The sequence below is a fragment of the Belonocnema kinseyi genome, chromosome 3 (genome assembly GCF_010883055.1).
Source record: "Belonocnema kinseyi isolate 2016_QV_RU_SX_M_011 chromosome 3, B_treatae_v1, whole genome shotgun sequence".
Taxonomy (NCBI): Eukaryota; Metazoa; Arthropoda; class Insecta; order Hymenoptera; family Cynipidae; genus Belonocnema; species Belonocnema kinseyi.
In genome coordinates, this window is record NC_046659.1 from 29,084,098 (window position 1) to 29,090,726 (window position 6,629).

General features: G+C 34.8%; 1 long non-coding RNA gene across 2 annotated transcripts; it reads left to right on the forward strand.

The window, feature by feature from the left end:
* Positions 1 to 389: 389 nt before the first annotated feature.
* LOC117170305 lies at positions 390 to 6,623 on the forward strand. 2 transcript variants are annotated; one of them, XR_004466760.1, is made up of 6 exons: positions 390 to 436; positions 1,614 to 2,497; positions 2,990 to 3,050; positions 3,130 to 3,182; positions 3,934 to 4,183; positions 4,989 to 6,623. It is a non-coding gene; the product is annotated as an uncharacterized LOC117170305 (long non-coding RNA). The 2 variants fall into 2 exon arrangements; XR_004466759.1 differs by lacking the exon at positions 390 to 436 and adding an exon at positions 451 to 889.
* The last annotated feature ends 6 nt before the right edge of the window (positions 6,624 to 6,629 follow it).

Consider the following 6,629-nt stretch of genomic DNA (forward strand, 5'->3'; position numbering starts at 1 on the left):
GGAAATATATGAAACCGTAATATAAATTATTCATCGACTTTTATTTGTGGTATTTATTAAAATAACCATGTTTTGCAAAGTTATATACGTAAAAAAGTTTTAATTGGCAATTTACTTTCAATACAAATGGTTCTTGTCCGATCTAATAGCATATTCGGTTATCCTGTGCTGGTGCACTCCTATCTGCACCGACGCAAGTTGGAGTGAGAAGGAAGAAGTAAGAAGAAGTAAGACGGAGCGATCGAAGTGCTCTTGCTCTGCGCCAGTGCAGGATAGACAAATACGCTATAAGTAACCATAAGTGCGCCTCGAGGGGCCTACTGAGAGTTGCTTACAGTGCTCCAAGTGGCTGTTGTCGATCGGTGCAATAGCGGGAAGCGGTGGGTAGAGGGGAACTGACCATTTTCGCCGGATGCGTCGTCTATATTTATCGCGGGTAACTAAGCCCGCACCACTTCTACGTTTATAATATCTTTGTTAGCGGTAACGCTGGCTTTGCGTAATGTGTCAATTGAGTTGAATTTAACAGTCAGTTTACAAATAAGAAATTAGGTCGCATGGCTCCGCCTATTAGATTCACAACGCAATATGACCAATTCGTTGATTGACATATCCAAGCAATTTCGGTACAAAGTTCAAACTGTAACCGGATGTTTATAATACCATTTCCTGTCAAAATTCGTGCTATGGCACGTTTTGATACTAAAAATAGCTCTGTGACTCATCTTTAGGAATGCACCTCCCCGATTAATTAAAAGGCTGCTACTGGATGGAGACAGCCTTTTTCTCAAACGTCATTCGCGTTCCTGAATGTGTGTTTACGTTTTCTCAGTTTAAGTGTCAAATCTCAAGAGTTAATTTACGAGTTTTCAAGTGCTTAGGGTTTCCCGTGAGTAATTCAAAAGGACCATTCATGCTCTAATTTCCAGTAAATCATTTGGGATGTTTACTTAACTCCAATTTTATGACTTTTTGACCCAAAAAATATGTGACTTAACTTTACTTATGGATATATGGTTCTAAGCTTATTCTGAGTACATTATTTATTTTTTATTTTCATAAAACAATTATAAAAAGAGAATAAGGAAATCAGTTTTCAAATATTCAATTAAGACAAATAAAATGCGACAAACTAAAATTAAGAGAAAATAAAATGATAAATCTTAAACTAATTCGAAACTTAAAACAAGGTTAAAGAAATAAAATTTTAATGTAGGTTCATACATATATTTTTTATACTATCCCTTTCACAACATTACAAAAATGAGAGAGCGAATCTAAAATTTAGATTATTTATCAATTAATAAAATTTAAAGAAAATTAACATAAGTTTTTGTTTACTAAATATATTTATATATAAAAAAAAGGAAGGCGTAATACTTAATATCTAAGGTACATATTTCCTGAATTTTGAAATAAGTTTCATTGAATTTAACAATCTTTTTTTTTTTAATTTATCCTCATGTGTTTCTATAAAAATTGTGCCTGAGAAAGAAACCTCTTTTCTTAACAAAATAATACTTTGTATATAAATCAATCATTATGATTTCTTATTCACTATTGTATTTTTTCCTATCTTAATAGTCACCTTTAATCCTAAAATTATTTCACAGTTACATTACACAGCCAGGATAACAATTTCAAACGCCCGGATGTTCCAAGAGCAAAAGGGGAATGACGTCTCGAACGCTCTCCGCCTGGTTCACCTCGACCCAAAAGAAAATTCCAAAGGATGGTTCTGTTTGGTAATTTACGACCTGGAACCTGACAGGTGACTCTAAGCCCATGGGGTTGACAATGATCTCGAGCACCCTGTAGGCATGCCAGCCCACATGATACCATCCTGACTCCTGAATAACCTGAAGGCAAATCCAGGATCTTCCGGCAGGAAAATTAAAAAACGGCTCAGACCCACACCCTTCACAAGGACGAGGAGCAGAAAAGTTTGAAATTCCGACGAAATGGAGAGTCCTCATTTCCCATTGATGACGAATTAGCAGTAATCCTTGTTGGGCACAGTTAACACACCTCTTAATCCAACCCTCAGGACATTTGGCTACCGAAACCTGACCAAATGCATGCCGAATTTGAGAGTTTTCAGCTGATAGTAAATTTATCACTTCCTCAGAGAGATTGTAAATTCCTTGAATATAAAATATTCTCTGATATTCAGGAACGTCAACTTTAGAAATGATGTCTGGGACTTGTCTGGGAGGCACAAGCAGTTCCAGTGCTGGTCTTAAATCCCGGATATTTTGAAAATTCTCTGATAAATAATTCAGAGCACAATACACCAACAGGGAGATGAGAATCATTTTAATCATTTTGACAAAGTCAAAACAACAGTTCACTTTTATACAAGGAAAATGAAAGAAAACGAAAAGAATGTTCGAGATCCAGAATCAATGAAAGATTCGATAGGAATGAAAATTTGAACGAGCTTCACCGGTTCTGTAGTGGGGGAAAAGAACCCAACTTTTCGGAATATCAATTGCAGGTAAAAATTTAAATTACCAACTCTCAAAATTATTAATATTTTTTTTTTAAATAATTCAAACTGTTTCCTTCTCAATTTTAATATTATTTTTGGTTTCTCTTTTTTAAAAAATTTTTTTGACTTGCATAATCTCAATCCGAGACTGACATGCGCAAGCCCTCACTCCCTACATTTAAAAAAAATTATTTGCATTAACAAAAAGAATTTTCACTACTGATTGGTAAAATAATATTTACAAAATACAAAAAAAATGCAATGTTATTCTCACCAATCTACTTTTTCAAAATGAAAATTATTATCTTTGGTGTAAAGGAAATCCCTAATTTGAAGGCTAAATTACCCACAAACCTTTTTTAATTCAAATTTAACGATTTAATTTAAATGATCATATTTATCAAGATTGAACCTAGTAAAAATAGCAAATGAAATAATTTTAATATTAAATTAAATTTTGTTTATTATATATTTAATAATTAAGAGAAATACTTTCAGAATCACCAGGAACAGGGATATTTGGCAGTATTTAAAATTAATTTTACAATTTCGTGATCAGGTAAGTATTCAATAATGCATATATTATATTGTATAAAAGTTATTAATTTATAATTACTTTTCTTTGTTTTCACTTATAGCTTTTTACCACCAATTCTAGGAGTGTACTGATTTTATTATTGCATTCAAAATGGTAAGCAACTAATTATATGTATAATAACTAATTATAAATATAACCAATTATATATACAATTCACATTCCACTTTTTTAATTCTATATTCACCCTGTTGTTTTTCTCTTTTTTTTACGAAGGTGAAGAGTTTTCATTTCGTATTGACGCTTAATACCTTTTAAATTTCTCACCCCCTTTTTAAATTTCTCATGAAAAATGTGATTTATATGTATATATACTCGAGAAGAAAAGAAGATTTTTAAAGCCGACGTTTCGACGAATGTTACTATTCACCTAAGTTGCATATTAAATTTTTTTTTTAAATTTCATTATGATTATTATGTACATAATATTTTTGTATTCAAATTTAATTTTAAATTATAAACTACTTTTATCGTTTATAGTTTTCAAAATTGCCTTAATTCCAAAATGACTCATAGAAGAATCATTTCTATTTTTCAAAATTTGTTTGATTTTACAATGACAAAACTTGAAATCCATTTTATCATTTTCATCTTAATCTTCCATGCATGGATATGAATTGAGTCTCAACTTATCCAAATAAACGATTCTAGTCTTTTTAGGTCTAATCCTTATAAGAGCGTTACGCTCACCTATTAATTCTTCTAAAACATATGGTCCATCATAATATGGTGAAAACTTTTTGTTTTCCCTTTCATTAATTTCCAAATATACCTGGCTCCCACCCTTAAAGTGCTTAGGATTAGCTTTCCTATAATAATATTTCTTATATTTTTCTTTTGCATTTAGGAGTCTTTTGTGAGCCAGCGAGTGCACATTGTCAAGCCTCAGAAAGAGTTCCTGCAAATGCATCGTATACGTCTTATCAGGCGGATTGGGAGAGAAGCTTGTTAGGAGATTAACATCTCTACCATAAACTAGAGTGAAGGGAGCAAAGCCTGTTGCCTCGCGAACATTCACATTATAAGAGAAAACTGCAAATCGAGTTCAATCATCCCAGTCAACTTTTCCTTCGAAACTTCTAAGATATTCAATCAAGGTATGATACTTTACTAACCAAATTAGCATCCTGATCAGATTGTATTACTCGCAAGCAACCATGCCGCGTTACAAATTCTTCGGCTTAAGCTCTGGCTATAGTGACTGAATCAGTATCCTTCAAAGGTATTGCATCACAATATTTTGAAAATACACATTGAATCGTAAGAATATGTGTATTACCCCTAGAAGTAACTGGAAGATGTCCTACAAGGTCAATTTGAATCTTTTCAAATGGTTCTTTGGGAGTGTCAGTTATCAACATTGGTTGCCGAGTTTTCCTTCTAACCAATTTATTTCTCAAACAATTTTTACATGAAACAACGATTCTTCTAACGTCTTCCTTCATATTATCCCAATATATTGAGATCTAAGCGTCTAATAACATTTTGAGGAACATTTATGTCCACCTACAGCAGACTCGTGAAATTCTTTGATTATGTCATTTCTTTCATGACGTGATGGAATAATTATTTCACCGGAGCAGATGACAACTAATAATTCAGACCCGACAAAATTCTGCCGAAACATTTGCTCAATCGAGAGCCAAGATATCTGATCCAAATTGTTTCCCTTTTTTGAAATCTTCACGCTCTTGACATTAAGAGTATTCATTGCATTTTTTAATGCAATAATTGCACTATATATGTGATTCAAGAAAAGCTGATCATCATACTTATTCCTCACAATCAAAGAAAAAATATACCTATTGTTTCGGGTGAAGACTACTACTTCGCCTAATTTAGGATTACTTTCTAAGAAATCTTCAACTCGGAAGAGGTTATGACTCACTAATTCTTTATTAGTTTCAGACATCATCGAACCATCGGCTGAGACAAAATGAGCAATATGGCGTTTACCCATATAAATTTTTTAATTACTGTATGATACACACGCGTCTGAGATGACCAATGCAGGAGTCTTTTCAAGAACAGCAGCACTGTTCTCACTATTGTGTTTGTCTTCCATCTGCTGCAAAGCGCACGATTCACTTTGCGTTTTTACGGCAGAAAAATTTAGTCCAACGCCCGCACCCCACAACCCACACAGAGCCGATATATAGAGCCGATGAAGGTATCTTAACTGGGTCCTTAAGGTCTTCATCAGGTGAAGCCATAAGACTGTCATCACTGAGAGTTGAGTCTCCAGACTCCGGTTTGGAATCCTTATCTGTCAAAGGACCACCTAAACTACCGGGGTTAGCGCGTTTCCATCCCCACGAATCTGGACCAAAATGCTGTGGTGCATTGGCGCAGACTGAAAACGGGGTCCCTAATAGGGTACACCCAACAGGAGTCACGAGTCGTGGTGCCTCGGTACTCTGATCCTGGGTGGCGATTTGATAATTCTGAGAGATTGAGTCCCTATCATAAAGTGGATTTCTTGACAAAGCATCAACGTTGGAATTCACTTTTCCAGGCTTAGACACAATCACGTAGTCATACTCAGCTTGATTCGCCGTCTAGCCAACCTCGAGACAGGATTCTTAATGCTATGCAGCCAAACTAAGGGCCTATGGTCAGTAACGAGGACAAATTTGTGACCATATAAGTAAGGCCGGAAATAGTTGATGCAGAAGACAATAGCAAGAAGTTTCTTCTCTATTGTAGAATAATTTATCTCAGCTCCTTGAAAAGTCCTTGAGGCAAAAGCGATTGGCAAGTCCTGACCAACCTTACCCTGACTGAGGACACCTTCAAGAGCGTAATTTAAAGCGTCTGTTGTCAATACAAATGGTTTTGAAAATTTAGGATACTGTAACAATGGTTCGAAACAGATTTTATCACGAAGGATCTCAAAAGCTTCTTGTTCTACAGATGTCCAACGACAATCAGTGCTGTCCTTCAAAATTTGAATAAGTGGTTTAGCCACTTCAGCGAAATCTGGAATAAAACCTTCTATAGTAACCTACAAGCCCCAAGAAGTGTTTAGCATTTTTCTTTCTTCTTGGAATAGAACAATTCTTTACAGCTTCTATTTTTCGAGGATTTGGTTTCACCCCTTCTTGGGTGATAATATGTCTAAATATACTATTTCTTTTTTCAAGAAATAACACTTTTTAGGGTTCAAAGATAATCCCGACGTTCTTAAACGGCCTAAAAGAGTTTTTAATTTTTGGCTGTGATCAATAAGTGATGAGGCATACATGACAATGTCATCCATATAAACAAATAGATCAATTCCTTATAAACCAGTCAGAACTTGGTCCATTACCCTTTGAAAGGTAGCAGGGGCATTTTTAAGTCCAAATGGCATTCTATTGAACTCGAAATCAGCGAATGGAGTAGAAAAAGCAGTTTTTGCTTTGGATTCGGGATCCACGGGTATTTGATGAAAACCTGATGCTACGAGGGTAGTTCAATAAGTCCTTAGAATGACCAACAGATGGCGCGTGAATCGCTCCAAATCATCTGTTTTCAGTCAGCACCACTCCCGACTAGATATAT